The sequence below is a fragment of the Bombina bombina genome, chromosome 5 (genome assembly GCF_027579735.1).
Source record: "Bombina bombina isolate aBomBom1 chromosome 5, aBomBom1.pri, whole genome shotgun sequence".
Classification (NCBI taxonomy): domain Eukaryota; kingdom Metazoa; phylum Chordata; class Amphibia; order Anura; family Bombinatoridae; genus Bombina; species Bombina bombina.
In genome coordinates, this window is record NC_069503.1 from 563,774,283 (window position 1) to 563,798,571 (window position 24,289).

A 24,289-nucleotide genomic window follows, 5' to 3' on the forward strand; every position below is an offset into this window, starting at 1 on the left:
TAAATCTTTGTATTTGTCCAAGATGGAATTTATTCGTTCTTTACTTAAAGAAGTGTTATTTGCATTAGAAATAGAGGATTCTGGTCCTCTTGATACTAAATGTAAACGTTTAAATAAGGTAGTTATTCCAGAGGTGTTTTATCTCCCTGATGCTATTTCTGAAGTAATTTCCAGGGAATGGAATAATTTGGGTAATTTATTTACTCCTTCTAGACGTTTAAGCAAATTATATCCTGTGCCATCTGACAGATTAGAGTTTTTTGGGACAAAAATCCCTAAGGTTATGGGGCTGTCTCTACTCCTGCTAATGTACTACTATTCCTATGGCAGATAGTACTTCATTTAAGGATCCTTTAGATAGGAAAATTGAATCCTTTCTAAGAAAAGCTTACTTATGTTCAGGTAATCTTCTTAGACCTGCTATATTTTTAGCGGATGTTGCTGCAGCTTCAACTTTTTGGTTAGAAGCTTTAGCGCAACAAGTAACAGATCATAATTTTATAGCATTATTATTATTCTATAACATGCTAATAATTTTATTGGTGATACCATCTTTTGATATCATTAGAGTTGATGTCAGGTATATGTCTCTAGCTATTTTAGCTAGAAAAGCTTTATGGATTAAACTTGGAATACTGACATGTCTTCTAAGTCAACTTTGCTTTCCCTTTCTTTCAGGGTAAATAATCATTTCGTTCCTTTTCTCACAACAAGGAACAAAAGCCTGATCCTTCATCCTCAGGAGCGGTATCAGTTTGGAAACTATTTCCAGTTTGGAATATATCCGAGCTTTATAGAAACCTATAGCCAGCTCCTAAGTACCTATGAAGGTGCGGCCCTTATTCCAGCTCAGCTGGTATGGGGCAGATTACGTTTTCTTCAAAGAAATTTGGATCAATTCCGTTCTTAATCTCTGGTTTCAGAAACATTGTTTCAGAAAGGTACAGAATTGGCTTCAAGTTAAGGCCTCCTGCTAAGAGATTCTTTTCTTTCCCGTGTCCCAGTTAACACAGCAAGGCTCAGCATTTCTGAAATGTGTTTCAGATCTAGAGTTGGCTGGAGTATTTATGCCAGTTCCAGTTCTGGAACAGGGGCTGGGGTTTTATTTTATCTCTTCATTGTACCAAAGAAGGTCAATTCCTTCAGACCAGTTCTGGATCTATCATTATTGAATCGTTATGTTAGGATACCAACATTCAAGATGGTTACTGTAGGACTATCCTGCCTTTTGTTTAGCAAGGGCATTATATGTCTACAATAGATTTACAGGATGTGTATCTGCATATTCCGATTCATCCAGATTACTTTTAGTGTCTGAGATTCTCTTTTTAGACAAGCATTACCAGTTTTGTGGCTCTACCGTTTGGCCTAGCCTCAGTTCCAAGAATTTTTTTCAAAGGTTCTCGGTGCCCTTCTTTCTGTATTCAGAGAATAGGGTTTTGGTATTTCCTTATTTGGACGATATCTTGGTACTTGCTCAGTCTTCTCATTTTCGTAGAATCTCATACGAATCGACTTGTGTTGTTTCTTCAAGTTCATGGTTGGAGGATCAATTTACCAATCAGTTCATTGATTCCTCAGACAAGGGTAACCTTTTTAGGTTTCTAGATAAATTCAGTGTCTATGACTCTGTCCTTGTCAGTCAAGAGAAGTTTAACATTGATATCAGCTTGTCAAAACCTTCAGTCACAATCATTCCCTTTGGTAGCCTTATGCATGGAAATGTTGGGTCTTAGGACTGCCGCATCAGATGCGATCTCCTTTGCTCGTTTTTACATGCGACCTCTTCAGCTCTGTATGCTGAACCAATGGTGCAGGGATTACTCAAAGATATCTCAATTAATATCTTTAAACCGATTTTATGACACTCTCTGACATGGTGGACAGATCACCATCGTTTAGTTCAGGGGGCTTCTTTGTTCTTCCGACCTGGACTATAATCTCAACAGATGCTAGTTTTACAGGTTGGGGAGCTGTATGGGGGTATCTGACGGCACAAGGGGTTTGGGAATCTCAGGAGGTGAGATTTCCGATCAATATTTTGGAACTCCGTGCAATTTTCAGAGCTCTTCAGTCTTGGCCTCTTCCGAAGAGAGAGTTGTTCATTTGTTTTCAGATAAGACAATGTCACATCTGTGGCATACATCAATCATCAAGGAGGGACTCACAGTCCTCTGGCTATGAAAGAAGTATCTCGAATTTTGGTTTGGGCGGAATCCAGCTCCTGTCTAATCTCTGCGGTTTATATCCCAGGTATGGACAATTGGAAAGCGGATTATCTCAGTCGCCAAACGTTGCATCCGGGCGAATGGTCTCTTCACCCAGAGGTATTTCTTCAGATTGTTCAAATGTGGGAACTTCCAGAAATAGATCTGATGGCTTCTCATCTAAACAAGAAACTTCCCAGGTATCTGTCCAGATCCCGGGATCCTCAGACGGAGGCAGTGGATGCATTTTCACTTCCTTGGAAGTATCATCCTGCCTATATCTTTCCGCCTCTAGTTCTTCTTCCAAGAGTAATCTCCAAGATTCTGAAGGAATGCTCGTTTGTTCTGCTGGTAGCTCCGGCATGGCCTCACAGGTTTTGGTATGAGGATCTTGTCCGGATGGCCTCTTGCCAACCGTGTACTCTTCCGTTAAGACCAGACCTTTTGTCTCAAGGTCCTTTTTTTCCATCAGGATCTGAAATCCTTAAATTTAAAGGTATGGAGATTGAACGCTTGATTCTTGGTCAAAGAGGTTTCTCTGACTCTGTGATTAATACTATGTTACAGGCTCGTAAATCTGTATCCAGAGAGATATATTATAGAGTCTGGAAGACTTATATTTCTTGGTGTCTTTCTCATCATTTTTCTTGGCATTCTTTTAGAATACCGAGAATATTACATTTTCTTCAGGATGGTTTAGATAAGGGTTTGTCCGCAAGTTCCTTGAAAGGTCAAATCTCTGCTCTTTCTGTTCTTTTTCAACAGAAAGATTGCTATTCTTCCTGATATTCATTGTTTTGTACAAGCTTTGGTTCGTATAAAGCCTGTCATTAAGTCAATTTCTCCTCCTTGGAGTTTGAATTTGGTTCTGGGGGCTCTTCAAGCTCCTCCATTTGAACCTATGCATTCATTGGATATTAAATTACTTTCTTGGAAAGTTTTGTTTCTTTTGGCCATCTCTTCTGCCAGAAGAGTTTCTGAATTATCTGCTCTTTCTTGTGAGTCTCCTTTTCTGATTTTTCATCAGGATAAGGCGGTGTTGCGAACTTCTTTTGAATTTTTACCTAAGTTGTGAATTCCAACAACATTAGTAGAGACATTGTGGTTCCTTCATTATGTCCTAATCCTAAGAATTCTAAGGAGAAATCGTTGCATTCTTTGGATGTTATTAGAGTTTTGAAATATTATGTTGAAGCTATTAAGTCTTTCCGAAAGACTTCTGGTTTATTTGTTATCTTTTCCGGTTTTAGAAAGGCCAGAAAACTTCTGCCATTTCTTTGGCATCTTGGTTGAAATCTTTATTTCATCTTGCCTATTTTGAGTCGGGTAAGACTCCGCCTCATAGGATTACAGCTCATTCTACTAGGTCAGTTTCTACTTCCTGGGCGTTTAGGAATGAAGCTTCGGTTGATCAGATTTGCAAAGTGGCAACTTGGTTCTCTTTGCATACCTTTACCAAATTCTACCATTTTGTTGTATTTTCTTCTTCTGAAGCAGTTTTTGGTAGAAAAGTACTTCAGGCAGCGGTTTCAGTTTGAATCTTCTGCTTATGTTTTTCATTAAACTTTATTTTGGGTGTGGATTATTTTCAGCAGGAATTGGCTGTCTTTATTTTATCCCTCCCTCTCTAGTGACTCTTGTGTGGAAAGATCCACATCTTGGGTAGTCATTATCCCATACGTCACTAGCTCATGGACTCTTGCTAATTACATGAAAGAAAACATAATTTATGTAAGAACTTACCTGATAAATTCATTTCTTTCATATTAGCAAGAGTCCATGAGGCCCGCCCTTTTTTGTGGTGGTTATGATTTTTTGTATAAAGCACAATTATTCCAATTCCTTATTTTATATGCTTTCGCACTTTTTTCTTATCACCCCACTTCTTGGCTATTCGTTAAACTGAATTGTGGGTGTGGTGAGGGGTGTATTTATAGGCATTTTAAGGTTTGGGAAACTTTGCCCCTCCTGGTAGGAATGTATATCCCATACGTCACTAGCTCATGGACTCTTGCTAATATGAAAGAAATGAATTTATCAGGTAAGTTCTTACATAAATTATGTTTTTCCTTTTATATTTTGCTAAAATACGGCGCTTTTACAGACCCGCTCTCTGCTCTCTGCTGAGCGGGTCTGTAATATTCAGTCAGCGCATCGGGCCAGCTGTATAGTCACAGCCTGGCCCGACCGCGCCATAAGACTAAGTGCAGCTCGCTCCTGTCAGGACCGAGCTGCACTTAGTCTTATGGCGCGGTCGGGCCAGGCTGTGACTATACAGCTGGCCCGATGCGCTGACTGAATATTACAGACCCGCTCAGCAGAGAGCAGAGAGCGGGTCTGTAAAAGCGCCGTATTTTAGCAAAATATAAAAGGAAAAAATGCTTTTATGGCTATAGCACCTAAATAATGTTATATAATTCTGCACTATGTGCAGAATTATATAACATTATTTTTAAGGTTTACTGTCCCTTTAAGATAGAGATTTTTATTTTGGTATTGAAGCTAACAGAAAATGTATATCTGTGTATTATTGGACCCTAGGGACTGAATGTTCACTGACTGATAAACAGAGCTCCCACAGCTTTATTGGAAGACAGTGGCACGCTTCACAATCATAAAACCACACATGTTCTTTTCTTAAAGGGACAGTCTAGTCAAAATTAATCTTTCATGAGTCAGATAGGGCATGCAATTTAAACAACTTTGCAATTTACTTTTATCATCAAATTTGCTTTGTTCTATTGGTATTCTTTGTTGAAAGATAAACTAGGTAGGCTCATATGCTAATTTCTAAGCCCTTCAAGACTGCCTCTTATCTCAGTGCATTTTGACAGTTTTTTACAGCTGGACAGCGCTAGTCCATGTGTTCCATATAGATAACATTGTGCTCACTCCAATGGAGTTATATATTTACGAGTCAGCACTGATTGGCTAAAATGCAAGTTTGTCAAATGAACTGAAATAAGAATCAGTCTGCAGAGGCAAAGTAATCACAAATGTAAAAAGTGTATTAAAGGGATACTGAACCCAAATTGTTTCTTTCATGATTCAGATAGAGCATGCAATTTTAAGTAACTTTCTAATTTACTCCTATTATCAATATTTTTTCATTCTTTTGCTATCTTTATTTAAAAAAAGAAGGCATCTAAGCAAAGGAGCCAGCCAATTTTTGGTTCAGGACCCTGGACAGCACTTGTTTATTGGTGGGTGAATGTATTCACAAATCATCAAGAACAACCCAGGTTGTTCACCAAAAAAGGGCCGGCTTTTAAACTTACATTCTTGCTTTTTAAATAAAGATACCAAGATAATGAAGAAAATTTGATAATAGGAGTAAATTAGAAAGTTGCTAAAATTGCATGCATGAATCGCAAAAAAAAAAATTATGTTCAGTGTCCCTTTAATATAACCGTGTTGGTTATGCAAAACTTGGGGAATGGGTAATAAAGGGATTATCTATCTTTATTAACAATAAACATTCTGGAGTAAACTGTCCCTTTTATACAAGAACAAAAGTTTTACAAAAAATCGAATACAGTTTAAAGTATACCAAAAGTGCAAAGCAAATTAATATAAGTAAATTAAAAAGTTGGTTAATATGGCATGCTCTATCTGAATCATGAAAGGGCCATAATAGTAAAAAAAAATGGCATGCTCTAATCCGTTAGAACATGTAATTTTAAGAATACATAGGGGTTAAACACAGTATAATTTACCTTTCGGAACTCGCAGAGCACTGCTGGTCCCGATTGGAAAATGTTTCTAATCAGCAGCATTAGTTCCACATCTGAGTCGTGCGATTAGCACTGCTAATTGGATCAGCAGCGTTTTCTCCTCTATAAAAATAGTGCTTTGCAATTCACGAGTGGTGTTTCTACTGTGTGTTTTTTAACCCCTTTGCAGGGGTTAAACATATAGTAGTGTAGTGTAAATGCTCTTACAGATTAGAACATGTAATTTTTTGACTATTTTAGCCCTTTAAATTTTGACTTTACTGTTCATTTAAAACTACGCTGTGTAAAACCCAGATGATATAGAAAGAACTGTAAATTTTGAAAAATATTTTAGCGTGCATTGTCACCACAGAAATAATTCTACTAGAGTATACAAATAAGTCCTTTAGTGAAATCATATTTTTAAAGTGTTATGACCTATTGCTCAGTATATATTGAGACAAGGTTCTCACAAGAACCTGCTCGCCTTATTTAACAAGCAGCTTTCCTAACCTCTTCGTCCACCTCTAAGGTGGCAAAATTCAATCTCCGCGGTCTAGTCCGACCGAGGAGATTAACAGCTCCTGCCCGTGCGTGATTGACTGTGCTCGGGCAGGGGGCGAGATTACACGCGAGCGCAAAATTGCGCTTGTGTGCAATGGTGACTATCTGCGGGTAAATTCACCCCGCCACAGGCAAGCTGAGGCATACAGGGGCGCGTATATGCGCCCCTGTCCCCCTCAGCTTTGATAAATCGAGCCCTAAAATGATAATTTCCAATCTACCTTTTCACTAGTAAATATTTGTGTTAAAAAATGAATTCCTTATTTTTAGCACTTTTAAATAAACATATCAAAATTTGCAAAGTAAGCAATTTAAATATGTTTTATTTTAGATTTCATAATTTTATAAAGATAATATTGATTTATTGCGTGTTTGACACATATAATTTAATTTGCATTATCATATTATCTGATTTTAGTAAATAATGGCTAGATTACGAGTTGTACGTTAAGGTTTTAACACTGAAAAAATGGCCATTTTAGAGTAAAAACAGTAACGCAGCCATTATGAGTCGTATCGCTATAGCTATACCGCAAGCATTGTTGCCTGTAACGCAACGTCAATCCCGCACTAAAAAAAAATTACTTTTTACACGGGATTTCCATAGCGCCAGTATTGCAGGTTGTGCGGTTAGGCTAAAATGCTTGCGTTACAGCCTATACCGACACGATCCGTTCCGCCATCTGAGACCAGTAGTTATGAGGTTTTTTTTTTGTTTTTTTTTTGTTTAAACAAGTTTTATTGACATTTTGGGAAATAACATAGACAAATATTGAACAACAAAAACCAGTGAATGCTTTTCAGTTACATTAAGTCATTATAACATCTTATTGACCATTTCTTTCCCTTTTTTTGAAGGAAAATAAAAATAAAAATTAAAATAAATGTTATGAGCGAGAGGGAGAGAGATGGTCTGAGGAAGGATATAGAGAGGGTTAGGGCAGGTAGTAATAGGGATTAGTAGAAAGGTATATAACGAAAGGAAGGATATATAGGAGGCGAGAGGGAAAGAGGAGGTCTGAGGAAGGATATGGAGAGGGTTAGGGTGGGTAGCAATAGGGATTAGTAGGAAGGTATATAGCAAAAATAAGGATATACAAGGATACATTATAGCATGGTATAATACAATACAATATAATTCCCTTGCACTTGCCTTTTTTAGGTTTAGCATAGACAAATAAATAGACAACATAAATCAGTGAATGTTTTCCAGCTACATTGAGTCTCTGCCGTATCTTAAAGCAAGAGGGATGGGGGAAATCAGTGGGGGAATATGAAAGGGGTTCAGGCAGGTGACGGTGGGGGATAGGGGGAAGGTAATAAATATAAAGATATGTAGAGATATATTATAGTATAATATAATATAATGTAATGTAATTCAATGTAATTCCCTTGCATTTAATCCTTACAAAGAGAAAAGCATATACTTCGAATGATTATAGAGCCTATTGTGTATAGCAGTGAAGAAGGGTCATCCTTGTAGATTCATGGTGTTCTTTGTTCCCATAAGAAAATTACGTCTAATATAAAATCTCTCTTTCCTACAAAACAATAATGTCTCTTCTCTAGAGCTAGTATATGTGTGACTTCTGTCACCCAATGACCATAAGTTGGGGGAAGAGCCTGTTTCCAATACCGAGGGACAATACGTCTGGCACATGTTAGCATCAGCTGAAGGAGTTTCCTACGGTAAACACATTCCAATTTGGGGATTTGATTTAGTAAGATCATAGTTGCCGAAAGGGATATCTGTGTGTTCAATATAAGATTGATGCAACACTCAATTTGAGCCCAATAAGTGGACAATTTGTTACAGGACCACCATATGTGGGAAAGTGTGCCCACTTCACCACATCGCCTCCAGCAGCTCGAGTTAGCTCCTGGATATATTTCATTCAATTTTTGAGGTGTGAGATACCATCGTGAGATAATCTTATAGTTAAGTTCAGTTAGGGTGAGTGAAGAGGAAGAGGAGTGGACTGCGTTAAAACATTGTAGCCAGGTATCTTTTGGGAGCTGAACCCGAAGCTCAGTTTCCCACTTGGTGGTGTAAGAAGGTAGTTTGACTGTATGTATAGCTCTTAAGAGTTTATGTGTGAGAGAGAGATGGGATTTTTGAATGTATTTTGTATTGCATAGCTTCTCGAATGGGGTAAGCGGACGGAGGCAGTCATTTTTATGAGGGTTATCCATAATTGCTTGTCGAATTTGGAAATAGGGAAACCAACAGTGGAAAGGAGAACCTATTGAATCTCTTAAAACAATTCTATCCCTTATTTGGGAGTTTTCTGTGAGTAAAAATATAGGCATATTTTTCAGGGAAGTATCTTCTGGTTCAAATTTAAACTGGTGTTGGGATAAAAAAGGGTGTTGTTTAACAGTGGGGTCATTGGGGAGATTGGGGTAGAGAGAGTGTTTGAGTTCCGAATGAGAGAGTCCCATATGGTTAATGTAGTTCTTATACATTCATTAGCCTTAGTTACAGGGGGTCTGGATGATTTAGGAAGCCAATATAGATCTCGCATTCCGCTTAGGCCGAGGGAGGCTGCTTCCATTTGGATCCATATTTTGGAGGTGGGGTTATGAGACCATGAGACTATTCGTGTTAAATGTGTCGCTTTGTGGTACTGCGTTAAGTTTGGGACATTTAGGCCACCTTCCTCCTTACTTAAATACATGGAATTCCGCGATACTCTTGGTTTTTTGTAAGCCCAAATAAAAGAATCTAGCATCTTTTGTTGTGTGCGAAGGTAGTGTCTCGGTAATGATATCGGTAGAGCCTGGAATATGTATAAATATTTAGGGAGTATCATCATCTTTATTGTGTTTATGCGGCCTATCCAGGAAAGTTGTCCTTGCTTATGCCATGCATGTAATAGGGAGAAGACATGAGTTTGAAGTGTTGTATAGTTCTCTTGGAATAAATTCTTAGGGTTCTTTGGTATATTTAGTCCTAGATATCTAAGGGTATTTACGACAGGGAAGGGAGTTTTATGTAAAATATAGTCCATTTCTATTGGGTTCATGTGGATGGGAATAATGCTTGATTTATTCATGTTAATTGAGTAGTTGGAAAATTGTTTATAACTCTCCAGATCTCGTATCAGGGCTGGTATGGAAGTTATTGGTGCCTGCAGAGTGAAGATAATGTCGTCTGCAAACAGGAGACATGTTTGTTGAATGTTGCCTACCTTAATCCCCGAAATATTTGGATTGTTTCTAATTTGAATAGCTAAAATTTCTACCGTGAGAGCGAATAGGAGAGGGGATAACGGACACCCCTGCCTGGTGCCATTAGAGATAGGGAAAGATTGTGATATTATGTCATTAACCTTAATAGTGGCTCGAGGGTTATGATATAGGGCTTGTATTCTGGACAAGAATACGTCTGAGAGACCAAATTTCGACAGGGTCAACCACATAAAATGCCAATCGACCCCGTCGAAGGCCTTCTCAGCGTCTGTAGAAAGCAACACCAGGGGGCTTGCTTGTTCGTGTGAGGTAAATAATGTATGCAGGAGTCTGGTGGTATTATCCTTTGCTTCACGGCCACTAACAAATCCCACCTGGTCTGGGTGGATGACCTTCGGCAGGACAAGGGCAAGACGATTAGCCAAGATCTTGGCATATATTTTAATATCTACATTTAAAAGAGAAATCGGTCTATAATTACCAACAAGATCTCTGGGTTTATCTGGTTTCGGAATCACTGTTATCACAGCATTTAAAAGCGATTGGGGGAACGTAAGACCCTGGTCTATGGAGAGAAATAGCTCTTGTAAATGTGGGGCAAGATTACCTACTAATAACTGATAAAATTTGGTTGTAAGGCCATCTGGGCCTGGTGATTTTCCATTGGACATGGATTTAACCGTGTTGACCACTTCTTGTAAAGAAATGGGGGAATCTAGCATAGACACATCTTCTTCAGGGATAGAGGGAACGTCTATAGAATCTAAATATGCTTGTAGTTTGTCTCTGTTCCCCTGCTCGTTTGTGTCGTTTATGTTATATAGTGAAGTATAATATGTGACAAAGCTATCAGCTATATCTTCGTTTTTAGTGCATATTACTCCTGTGCTTTGTTTGATGGATTGAATATAGGAGGAGAGTCTCCTTTTTTTAAGAATCTGGCTAACATTTTTCCGGCTTTGTTTGATTCAGCAAAGAATTTAGCTTTTGTTGTCAGGGCGCGCATATGTGCATTTTCTATCAGAAATTTATTAAGGCTTTCCCTAGCTTCCGTTACTGCGGACAATTTTTGTGGGGATTTTGGGTCTTTTTTATGTATATGTTCACTCTTCTTTAGAGAGTTAGACAAAGTATCGAATTGAGCAGATCTCTGCTTTTTAAGTTTCGCTGTTAGCTGTATGATAACTCCCCTAATATAACACTTGTAAGATTCCCAATTGTTTGCGGTGTTTGTGTCTGCAGAGATATTAAATACAAAGTATTCGTCTGTATATTTGATGAGTTGGTCTATGATTTCATTGTCTGTAAGGATATACTCGTTTAATCTCCAGTGTAGACTGTCTCTGGGTTTACTCGTCCATTTAAAGGTAGATTTGACTAGACTATGGTCTGACCATGTAGTGTGTGAAATTTTTGAATCAACCAAATTCGTCAAAAAGGCTTGGTCACAGAATATGTAATCGAGTCTGGTATAAGATTTTTGCGGGTGAGAGAAAAATGTGTAATCTCTAATAGAGGGGTGTACCGTTCTCCAGGTATCAAATAATTTAAGTGTTTGGAGAGATGCATTGTTATTCCTAATCTGTGAATTTCTTAGATAGGAGTGACCTGTAGAAGTGTCTAGTGAAGGGTCCGAAGGGTAATTAAAATCCCCACTTAGTATGATTGGGCCCTTGGCAATGTCTAGCAGTTTGTTAATAACTTTTCGAAAAAAAAAACAAGGAGTGGGTCTGATGGGGGCGTATATGTTTGCAAGAGTGATAGGCTTACCATAATAAAGTGCTACCAGTATTAGAATTCTACCTTCATGGTCATTGAATTGTTGTAATAGGTCAAAGGAGGTATTGCGTCTAAATAAAGTGCAGACACCGTTATGCCTGGTCAGGCCTGAGCAGTAGTAGTGTTTATCATAATATTTGGACGAGAGTGTGGGCTCATGGTTTCTCTTAAAATGTGTTTCTTGAATCATAATGATATCAAGATTTCTTTTGTAAAAGTCATGAAGTGCTATTGAACGTTTTTCAGCTGATAGGAATCCCTTCACATTTTGGGTGGCTATAGATAATGATCCTTCATATAGATGGGTAGGCATTGCAAAGGATATATGTGTATATGTCTTCTAAAATAAAGGAACCAGAGGTTTGTGCAAGGGAACCAATGCGTGAATATGAAATGGAAAGTGTATGGCTAAGAGCCTAATAAGGTGGTAGAGAATAGGGATTAGAGAAACTGGTGGAGGCTTCTGGGCAAGCTGGGCAAATGCCCACTAGTGCATTGTGATGAGTGTGTAGGAGGCACATGAGATGGAAAGAGGACGGGGGGGGGAGGGGGGGGAGAGGGGATAAGGGGTATGTTATGCATATACAATCATATTTGTTCAGATCTAAGCAAAACTTTCTATATAACAGATATCTTTATAGTAGCATCATGGAAAATAGAGAAATTTCTGTAGTACAGAACATTCTTACAGTTTTATATCAACATATGGGGACTAAGGTGTCTTAATTTGCTTCTGCAGTGTATCCCTCCCAATCATAACCTCAGGGGGATTAGTGAGTCCAATGAATAACTCTGTATTATTGTTATCTGAGGGAAGCTTTTGTTTCACAAAACAGAATTTGCAGTTAATGGATAGGTTATTGTCTAATTGGCCTCTGGGGATTAAGACATTTAAGGGGCTATTATCAATAATTGAGGAATATTAGTAAGTGAGATAGAAAATAAACGGGGCCTTTATATTAAGTCGTGATTGAGTCTATTTCTATCTCAACAGTTAACAGCTAGCTCAGGGGGTCATTCAAAAACTCAATCAGAAATTATTATATCGTATGACTGAATATAGACATGACTATTATCACAAAATTACGCAGATATATAGGTGCAAAACGGGTGGGCTATTAATAACAAAAAAACTGAACACATCGAAACATGATGAACATCTAGGAGCGTTTTCCTCTGAACTTAAATGAGGAATCCATTAAACACACACAGTATAGTGTAATAGAAATTGGAGGGTGACTGGAAACAGTTCCCTTTAAACCTGGGGTAAAGAGAGAAAAAGTCTACAAACATGTGTTGCATAATCAGCATTGACAATAACACATAGTTACGTGACTCCTTCAAGGTGGTTGAGTCTCAACATCCGCATTACTGGTTTGTCGTCGCTTGTTTAGAGGGGTTGTAGTGTCCATCCAGGGTCTTCTTTGCGATTTAGAGGTTTCCTGTTTGCTTGATGTAGAAGATTGCACAGTTGAGGTTTGGGGGTCAGGTAACGGTATCCCCAACTGCTGGCAGAATTGCTCTGCATCCGGTGGGTAAGAGCATTCAAATTTTTTCCCATTTCTAACAGCAATAACTGAAGTTGGGAATCCCCATCTGTACTGGATCTTCAAAGCACGTAGATGGGAGGTTAAAAAGGAAAGATCTCTTCTCTTTTGGAGTGTTCTTGCTGATAAGTCTTGGAATATCTGTATTCGGTGACCTTGGAACTGGATAGAAGACTGTTTCCTTGCATAGTTGTAGATAGTCTCTCTATGTTGAAAGTTTTGAAAATGCACAATGATGTCCCGAGGAGGTAAATTATCTGATGGCTTAGGACGTAGGGCTCTATGTGCTCTGTCCAATGTGATGTCCGATAGAGTGCCAGAGTTGCTCTTTATCAGATCTGCAAAAAAGGACTGTAAATAATCTTGGATCTCATTGTTTTGTATGGTCTCAGGAATTCCTCTGAAGCGTAGATTGCTCCTTCTGGAGCGATTTTCTAAATCATCTAATTTATCCTCTAGGTCTGTCATACGATGGTGGTGTTGAAAGGCCTTAGAGGACAGGTTTGCAATCTTTTGAGATGATATGTATTCATGCTCTTCTAAAGTATCAACTCTATAGCACAAGTCTGAAATGTCCTTCTTCAATCAGAGCTTCCATAGCGCCATAAGTGATAATATCATCTTTTCCAACATTTATAGTTGTAGGCTGTAGGTCTGATGCGGCATCTGCAGCTTCACAAGAGCTTTCATCATGTGAGCTTAGTGTGGTATCTGGATCTTTGTTGCCTTTTTGCTTTTCAGCTTGTTTGAAAAAAGAGTTCATGGCTCCTTGAGTTGTTAAAGGCAGTTTTTGAGATTTGTCACTTCTGGTTAATTTTCTCTGCGACATCATGGAGGTGTTTTGTAAGTTAGAGCAGGTGATCAATTGTGTTTATTGTATAGTAAGGTTGAGTCTAATTAAATAGGAAAACCACTCCCTGGGGTTTCTGCCCTCACAGAGCGATCTCGGGAAAGGGTAGTGGATTTGACCCACTGCTACTAAGAACAGTGGGAAGAGGGATAGGAGGGTGTTCTTCTCAGCTGACTGCTCAGTTATAGACGTGAATATCTGGTGTCCAACCACAGAGAGAATAAAAAATCACTGCAGCATAAGGATTTTCACTTTTGTCTATTGGGAGATAGAGTTCATCAGACGTGTGTAAAGATAAGGCAGGATGTCAATATGTACTTTGGTATACAGTTCAGTTCAGTTCGCTGCTGCGACTTACATCTCATATATAGATATATGTCAGGCCAGAGAAACGATGTAAATTGAGCGCTTCAGCCTAAATGCAGCATTTCAGATCATGAGCAGAGATTTAATATGTCATAAAAATACATGTGTACACTAGCAGCAAAAAATGTCCCCTTTGCTTCATTGCTAAATTTCAGCCCAGTATCATGTGGATAGGGTGGATCCTAAAACACTGCGTATTCCATAATTTTAGCTAGTAAACTTAACCGCAACCAGTTGGAGCATTATCGTCTCTTACATAAAACTATATGCTTCACCTGTGTCCGTTGTGTTAGGCGATCCGGATCAGTATGTGGATCTGTTTGAGTGGAGGTCTATGTTACCGCTTGTCTGTGACGCAGAGCTTAAAGACCTCGTGGCGCGGCTGTGAACGGCTCAGATGATGTCCGTAATAGCATACGGAACTGGACCAAAATTGCAGCAAATGTACTTTATAAGTTCCGATACTCAGTTTGAGGTTTTATGTCTCTGTGCCTCGATGTTATCCGCAATTATGAGCTAACTTGCCCAGCCTGCATGAAGAGCTTCAGTTACATGGGGCCATCTTAGTTAGCCGCTCGCTCCGCCTCCCAGTAGTTATGAGTTTTGTGTAACAAAAATGTTTCCCAAAACTCATAACTAAAGTGTTACAAAGTGCACTACCACCCATAAACTACCTATTAACCCTTAAACCGAGGCCCTCCCTCATCGCAAACACTATTTAAAATGTATTAACCCCTAATCTGCCGACCACCCACATCCCCGCCATTATAATAAAGTTATTAACCCCTATTATTTTTATAGGGCTATTAGATTAGGTGAAATTGTTTTTATTTTTGATCATTTCGTTTGTTATTTTTTGTAATTTTAGACTTGAATTTTTTTATTAGTGTTAGTTTTTTTTTAATGTGTAATTTAGTTTTTTTAATTGGTAGTTATTTTAATTTTAGTATAATAGTTTAGTATAATAGTTATGTTAGGTTAATTGTTAGTTTAAACTTAGTTTTTTTTATTTCACAGGTAAATTTTTATTTATTTTAAGATAGGGATATTGTAATTTTAATATAAAGTTAGAGGGTTGTTATGTTTTGGGGTAAATAGTTTAATTTAGTGTTTTACAATGTGGGGGGCTGGCGGTTTAGGGGTTAATAGGTTTATTTAGTGGCGGTGATGTGGGAGGCCAGAGTTTTAGGGGTTAATAGATTTAGTTAGTGGTTGCGATGTCGGGGAGCGGCGGAATAGGGGTTAATAACTTTTATTAGTGGCGGCGATGTCGGGAGCGGCAGATTAGGGGTTATTAACTTTATTTAAGTGTTGGTGATGTCGAGGGCAGCAGATTAGGGGTGTTTCGACTTGGGGTTTAGGTTAGGGTGTTAGGTTTAAACTTAACTTTTTTTTCCCCCATAGACATCAATAGGGTTGCGTTACGACGATCGCCATTCCGCGCTTCAGGTGTTAGGTTTTTTCCTAACACCTCCCCATTGATGTCTATGGGGAAAGCGTGCACAAGCACGTATTCTCAGCCCTTGGATTTTGTGCGTTAAGGAGCTTATCGCCACCATATCGCACACACAAGGAGGCTTTTCTTCATAAATGGAAAGAGTCCACAGCTGCATTCATTACTTTTGGGAAATAAGAACCTGGCCACCAGGAGGAGGCAAAGACACCTCAGCCAACCAAAGGCTTACATACTCCTCCCACTTCCCTCATCCCTCAGTCATTTTTTGCCTTTTGTCACAGGAGGTTGGCAGAGAAGTGTCAGAAGTTTGTTTTCATCTCTTATGGAGGGTAGTATCTTCAACATGGGACGGGAGTTTTAAGTAGTCATTTCAGTCTCTCAGTGAGGGCTTGGATGAAAATTAGAGTCCGGAGATGCAGAATGAGTCTTTCTGCGAAACCATCCCGACTCATTTTAACAACTCCACAAGCAATCAGCGTTGTTGAACTTCTCTTCGCTGCCTGCTTTCTTCTCTCAAGTCCATGGCGGAGGCGAGGCTACTATCCATCACACTTGAAGGGCCGTGTTCCTGTTCCACGGCATAGATTCCGGTAGGATCGTTTCATGTTACTTCTTCATGATTGGACAGAAACTCATTTGTTCCTGCGAACTCACATGAAAAATACAGGGTCTCAGTGGGACTCCTTTAGTATCTTGGAATCAAGAGTTAATATCTCCTGAGGGGGATTATTGAACAGGGGTTTTTTAATCATGTTTGTTATGTAATTCAATCTGATTATTTGTAGTGTTAACTTGTGGCTTTTTAAATCTTAACAGCCTTTCAAAGTGACGCGACTTTACGGTTGGGCACGCTTTTTCTCCAACATTGGTGTGTCCGGTCCACGGCGTCATCCATAACTTGTGGGAATATTCTCCTCCCCAACAGGAAATGGCAAAGAGCACAGCAAAAGCTGTCCATATAGTCCCTCCCAGGCTCCGCCCCCCCAGTCATTCTCTTTGCCGCTCTGAACAGGGGAGTGGGAAAACCAAGGGAAATGTGGCGTAGTGGTTATCTCAACCGCACCTAAAGCAGGAGGTTGTGGGTTTGAACCCAGGTAAAAGCTCCTGTTTTCTCTTGAGTTTCTGGTGACAGCTAGCATTCCTAAGCAGTAGTTTGTTAAATCCGGGGGAGTGGGAACTCCACCCGGAGGTGTTTGCCCAGTTGACCCAATTATGGGGCATTCCAGACATGGATCTGATGGCGTCTCGTCAGAACTTCAAGGTTCCTTGCTACGGGTCCAGATCCAGGGATCCCAAGGCGACTCTAGTGGATGCATTGGTGGCGCCTTGGGCCTTCAACCTAGCTTATGCGTTTCCACCGTTCCCTCTCATTCCCAGGCTGGTAGCCAGGATCAAACAGGAGAAGGCCTCAGTGATTTGAGACAGGATCTTCTAATACAAGGTCCATTCGAACATCCAAATCTAGTTTCTCTCCAGCTGACTGCTTGGAAATTGAACGCTTGATTTGATCTAAGCGTGGGTTTTCGGATTCTGTGATAGATACTCTGGTACAAGCCAGAAAACCTGTGACTAGAAAGATTTACCATAAAATATGGAAAAGATTAAAATTCCTAGGATCCTTTCCTTTCTCCAAGAAGGTTTGGATAAGGGATTGTCAGCGAGTTCTCTAAAGGGACAGATTTCTGCTTTATCTGTCTTGTTACACAAACGACTGGCAGCTGTGCCAGATGTTCAAGCTTTTGTTCAGGCTTTGGTCAGGATCAAGCCTGTTTACAGACCTTTGACTCCTCCCTGGAGTCTAAATTTAGTTCTTTCAGTTCTTCAAGGGGTTCCGTTTGAACCCTTACATTCCATAGATATCAAGTTGTTATCTTGGAAAGTTCTGTTTTTGGTTGCTATTTCTTCTGCTAGAAGAGTTTCTGAATTATCTGCTCTGCAGTGTAACCCGCCCTATCTGGTGTTCTATTCAGATAAGGTTGTTTTGTGTACTAAACCTGGTTTCCTTCCAAAAGTTGTTTCCAACAAGAATATTAACCAGGAAATAGTTGTGCCTTCTTTGTGCCCGAATCCAGTTTCAAAGAAGGAACGTTTGTTACACAACTTAGACGTAGTCCGTGCTTTAAAGTTCTATTTAGAAGCAACAAAGGATTTCAGACAAACGTCTTCTCTGTTTGTCGTTTATTCTGGCAAGAGGAGAGGTCAAAAAGCTACTGCTACCTCTCTTTCCTTTTGGCTGAAAAGCATCATCCGATTGGCTTACGAGACTGCCAGAAGGCAGCCTCCCGAACGAATCACAGCTCACTCTACTAGGGCTGTGGCTTCCACTTGGGCCTTCAAGAACGAGGCTTCTGTTGATCAGATATGTAAGGCAGGGACTTGGTCTTCTCTGCACACTTTTGCCAAATTCTACAAATTTGATACTTTTGCTTCTTCGGAGGCTATTTTTGGGAGAAAGGTTTTGCAAGCCGTGGTGCCTTCTGTTTAGGTAACCTGATTTGCTCCCTCCCTTCATCCGTGTCCTAAGGCTTTGGTATTGGTTCCCACAAGTTATGGATGACGCCGTGGACCGGACACACCAATGTTGGAGAAAACAGAATTTATGCTTACCTGATAAATTACTTTCCCCAATGGTGTGTCCGGTCCACGGCCCGCCCTGGTTTTTTAATCAGGTTTGATAAATTTCTTTCTTTAACTACAGTCACCACGGCACCCTATAGTTTCTCCTTTTTTTCTCCTGTCCGTCGGTCGAATGACTAGGGGGCGGAGCCTGGGAGGGACTATATGGACAGCTTTGTCTGTGCTCTTTGCCATTTCCTGTTGGGGAGGAGAATATTCCCACAAGTTATGGATGACGCCGTGGACCGGACACACCAATGTTGGAGAAAGTAATTTATCAGGTAAGCATAAATTCTGTTTTTTGTACTGTATGGTTCACCTTGTGACCGAGCGTGTTTACGTTCTGGTCTCCCATTTCCGCATTGCTGACTGTGTGGCGACGGAGAATTCTAGTCTGGTTAATAGGAGGTGGTGAGTGCCCCAGCCATTGTGGGTGTCGGGTACCGTTTAAATTGTTTTATATATAGTCCATTTTTTTGTATCCTTTATCCAGTTATGGAGGATGCTGACGTTGAGATTGTTCAACTCTTTGATTCAGATTCTTCGTCCTGTGACAAATGCAAATTGGCCCCATTAACTCAGTCATGTTCTTTAGGCCGTCCTAGAGCGCCTTGTTCCTCGGGCTCGGGGATTTAAGGGACTGCTGAGGCATCCGCCTCGGGGGGCCCTGTCCTCCAGTAGGCGAGTTTCCTACCGCTCCCTACTACTACTACACATGCGGGTAACCCAGGTTATGTTTTTTCCTCCTCGGAGGGTGGATTGTTCCCTCCGGAGGTTGTGGCACATTTTCGCTTTTACATTCTTTTGGAGCTTGCTCGTCTACAAAGTCCAGATGTTTATTTGCGATTGTGCTCGTTCCTGATTGCCCCAGGTCTCTCTGCCACAGGAGGGCATGTGCAGTTCCCTGCGGGTGTAACTGTTCCTGATTGTTGTGCCTTTTGTTACAGACGGGCTCGCCTTCGTGTTCTACCCGTTTTTGAGCTTTTGGGGACCCTATCCTTCTTGGCTATGGGACTCATCAGTCTCCTCCTTCGAATGGTTCACCTTGTTAGACATGGGGGGGGTGGCGTTATCTACTTTAAGTCTTGTTATCAAGATCCTTCCCAGTTTTGTTGGAGGAACAGGGTTTCCGTTAGGCTGGTCCTGCGGATCTACTGTCCTTCTTGGGTGTTAACCCTCGGGTTGCCTGTCATTTTATTTTATCTGGTTAGGATGAATTTTCTTTTTCATACTATGTTTCCTGCGGGAAGTTTCTCTGGGATCGATACTCACTGTTTGCTTCTACACGTTAGTCCCATGTTTGTCTGTTTTTTTCTTCCTCCCTCCCTGAGGGCAGATTTAGCCAGCTTGGCAGTTATGACCCTGGTTGCAGGCTGGTCCTGCTTGGGTTCAGATCTTCTGTCTTGCGGCTTATTCAGACATGTGGCGCCTATTATACCTTGCTGGTCAGGTTGGGGTGCCGAGTGCTCTCAATATTATTTATGTTTCTTGTTATTTGTTTTACAAGTTTCAGCTAAGCATTCTCAAGAGGACTTGCGGGTCTGTGCGACTCTCGGGATTGTTTCAGTCCTTAAATAGCCGTCTCTCTGGTGACTGGGTCAGTGAATTTTGCTGTGTCACTCTCTGTTACTTCCGATACCCTCTCACTTTCCCACATGGTGGGAAGGTGAGAGGGTTTAGCGCCTCTTTTGCACCGGTTGGGGCGGTGTTGCCTTTAGGAAGCCCTGGGAATTGTGCTTTTTGGACTTGTCCCTCTAGTGGTTCTCTTCTTCATTGAGACCTTCTTGGACTTTGTCCGTTTCTCCTTGTGGATTGGGTCACCTTCAGGGGACTTGGATTCCCTTCGGGGGTTGGTTGTTCCTTTTCGGGACATTAGACAGTGAGGTCTTTTTGGGCTCCGGTTAGGGGTCCTTCCCCGGTGTTGGGAATGCTCTGCATCTCCTTCTTGGGATCGAAGAGGCCCTAGTGGTTTTCCACTCATATGGTTCAGGTATTGCCATCCAGGTGGCATGCAAACCCACATTTTACTGTCCTCTGTCTTCAAATCTGAGGTGATGTGGAGGCTTGCTGTTTCTCTGTTCTTGTGACTTGTCCTCGCTGTTCCCCTTTTGTCTGAAGCTCGTGGCTAGCTGGACAGCTAGCTCAGCATACTAACGCTCTGTGGCTACTCTGTACTGAAGCAAACCAAGGGTTGCTAGTTTGATCCCCGGCGAGGTATACTCAGCCTTTCTTCCTTTCGAGGTGGATAAAATGTGCAGCGCCTTATGTCCCTTAAAGGGGATTAGCCGCGCTTTTCAAGCACAATCATGTTAATGTTGCTTGGATGCCTGTTAGCTCTAGTGTCCTTTTATGGCCTTGGAGGCCTTGGCTCTTTGGAGTGTTGGACTCCTGCAAGGGGTGGTCTCTTCCCTTTGGGTCGGGACTTGCAAGGGCTTCTTGCTCTTGTTATCCGGGTTATTCTCTATTTTTCCCTGTGAGGTCTGATTTTTTGATATCAGACGAGGGATTTATGTTCCTGGAAGATTTTAATCTAAACATTTGTGGGGCCCGGACTTCTTGTCCTGATTTTCCAGTTGTCGAGCGTCTTACTCTGCATTTTCTCTTTGTGGATCCCGCTGTGGGATGTTACCGGACCTTAGGATCCTAGGACTGGCCTGGAGGTTCTAGTTTCCGGGGTAGTTGAACTAATTTATTTAAACTATATAAGATAAATTTGTTTGCAAATGAAGCTCATTTTCTTGTATAACTCTTTTTTAACATGATAAGCGTAAGAGCTATTTCAGCATAAATACCATAGGAGATAAATATTTGAGGGATAATTGGTAGTAGAAGGTAGTAGAATGGGGTTCAATTTTTGAAAGTAGTAATGATGGTAAGCGCTTTAACTAATCATGTGTTTTTAACATTGAAAAATTGGTGTTCGAGGTGTTTGTATATGTGTCTATGACTAAGGCTGAGTAGTTGAAACACGTAAGACAGTTACACATTGTATATTTGTTATATTTTTAGTTTTTTACTTAATACAATTATTGACAGGTCTTAAAGCTTGCTGGTATTTTAGTGATTCTTGGGTACGTTTTAAATTTGGTACCTGGTTAAGGATTTAGCATAATTAAAATAGTATGTAAATTGGGCAAAGCTAGTCATTTTAGTAAAATTCTTCAAGAAAATAACAGTGTTTATTAAGGTTCATAATCTTAATTTCTAAGTTTCATTACCTCTTTGTTAATGTTGACAGATTATTCTCCCCCATGAGTGTAATTTAAAATCTGGTATAGATTCTGTGCTTGATCAATGGAAGATTATGGGGCCCATTAATCATGTATAAAAAGTAGAAGCAGATGTATGTGAGAATGTCTGCATCACTTTGAGCCCTCCTTATTAGTGTCCAATGCGAAAATGTATAAAAATTAGGGCAGGATATCTGCGTCAAATTAGGCATCATGGTTGACAAGGATTGATAAATTAGAAGCCAGACTAGATACCGCAATGTTCAATTCTGCTACCAGCAAAATGTAATTTCCTTCTTAATATGAGGAGAGTCCATGGCTTCATTCATTACTTGTGGGAATACAGATCCTGGCCACCAGGAGGAGGAAAAGACACCCCAGCCAAAGGCTTAAATACCTCCCCCACTTCCCTCATATCCCAGTCATTCTTTGCCTTTCGTCACAGGAGGTTGGCAGAGAAGTGTCAAAAGATACAGAGTAGTTCTTTATGGAGGGTAGTACCCTTCGGAATAGGACTGGAGTTTTAAGTAGTCTTGTCAGCCTCTCAGTTAGAGCATTGACGAATGTTAGGGTCTGGAGATGCAGGGAAAGTCTTTCTGCGAACCCATCCAGACTCGTATTAACAGCTCCTAAGCAATCAGTGTTGATAAGTATTACTGCCTGCTTCTATCACTCAAGTCCATGTCAGGAGCAATGCTACAAGACTGTCAAATTTGAGAGGCTGTGTGCCTGTTCCACGGCAGAGATTCCGGTAAGATCGTTTCATTTTTATACACATATGATAACGCAAGAAGACAGGGTCACAGTGTGACTCCTTTTATCTGTATGGAATCAAGGGTTAATATCTCCGGAAGGGGATTATTGAACAGGGGGGATTTATCACATAATTTACTTTATTATGTTTTTTGCTGCGACATGTGTGAGATGAGGCTCAGGCAGATGTTGGAACGTACAAGTTTTTACTTTAGTTTTTGGTTAGCTGCGCAGTCTGTTAGGTTTGTTGCACTTTTTCCTGTAGCAGGGGCGGTCCTGCATGGCGCACCACGTTACCGGGTGTGGTCACACTGATTTTCTATTTTCCAGACCGTGCAGTTTACCGGAGACAAAGCGGTTTCTCTGTGGGGCCTGGGTCATAGGAGGTAGAGCTGCGCATCTTCACCTGTCTCACGATTCGATTCGATTACAATTATCATCGTAACGATTCTATACGATTCGATTCTACGATGCATCACGATTACTGCACTATTTTTGCCCATTTTTTAAATTTTTCAGAAAAAAAAATTCAAGCAGTCAAAATATTGAAATAAACTCTTTTTTTATTTTATTAGCTCAAAAAAGGACACTCTTCCTGTGGCAAAGTCTGAACACAGCAGACAACAACAGTTATAGAACAGTAAATACTAAATGGCAATTGTTGTATTGGTTTGGAAACAATATTATGGCATCAAACTGTAGTTACAGAGTACGTAGTGTAAAAAGTGCAGTGCTCGCACTCGCAGTACTTCTTCAATAAAAGAAAATATTTAAATGTATATTTTATATATAGTAAGTAAGTACACTATACACTTGTAAAGAAACATGAACAACAAATAAATGTCTAACCTATCTATGTTGGTTTTAATTTAATGTCTTTCTTTACTTACTTAGTAATAATAATATAATAATAGACATTAAATTAAAACCAAAATAGATAGGTTAAGCTTAAGTTACCACCATAATACCTTATTTGTGTGAAAATTGTCCTCCTCAGAAAACAAAACATAAATACCTTATATACGGTACAAAATTACAGGTGCACTCCACTGTGCCTTCATGACTGTCAATTTGTGGCAAACAAACATCACGTGAATCTGGAACACAACACACAGCACAGAGTGTGCACACAACACACACATGTGATTGTGACATATACAATTAGTTTACACAGTTACAGACTTACAGTAGTACTAGAGAGACATTTAAAACAAGTAGCATTGAACTGAACTACTATAACTACAGTTTCTTCTTGATGATTATATTATCTTTATGGGATCACAAATATAATTAGTTAGTTATTAGTTACTGTTAAAGCAGTACTACACACAACTGAACAGTGACTGAGTCTGTCACTGAACAGTACACAGCAAGTCACAGTCACACACAAACAAACAATACATAAAAAAGCACACAGACATCAAGGAGTAAATCATGGTGAAGAAAGGGTGGCACGCCACTCACCTGAGGTGTGTGTGCTTTATTTTTGTATTGTGCTGTTGTGTGTGTGTGTGCTGTACTGTCTGTAGTGTACAGTATATTTGTGATCCAATAAAGATTTACTCAAGGCTTTTCCTTCCCCTAATATAATATAGTGGTTTGGCTTCAGTCTCACTCTCTGCAGTGCACACTCATAGACAGTTAGACAGTCACTAGACAGACACTAGAGACAGTGACACAGTGGGACACACACAAACAAAAACATTCAAAGGCACCACAGCCAGTCAGCCACAGTCACACTCACACTCATAGACACTTAGACAGACACACATACAAACAAAAACATTCAAAGGCAGTTAAGACACTCAGTCTCACACACACTCATAGATAGATACATACAAACAACATTTCAAACTGGCACTCACTCACTCACAGTCACACTCACACACTCATAAAGACAGTTAGACAGTACACACATTGTTATTGTTAACTGGTTGGTTATATTAGGTTAACCCCTACAAATCTGCCTGGGAGTGGGATGGCATTTGGGATCATAAACAAAAACATATGATATCT

The 24,289-nt window shown here is 40.1% G+C and overlaps 1 protein-coding gene across 1 annotated transcript in view; it reads left to right on the top strand.

Moving 5' to 3' along the window:
* LOC128660583 (ATP synthase subunit C lysine N-methyltransferase) overlaps positions 1 to 24,289 on the top strand; it is a gene marked incomplete at its 5' end in the record, with an annotated part of 128,677 nt that overhangs the window by 43,885 nt on the left and 60,503 nt on the right.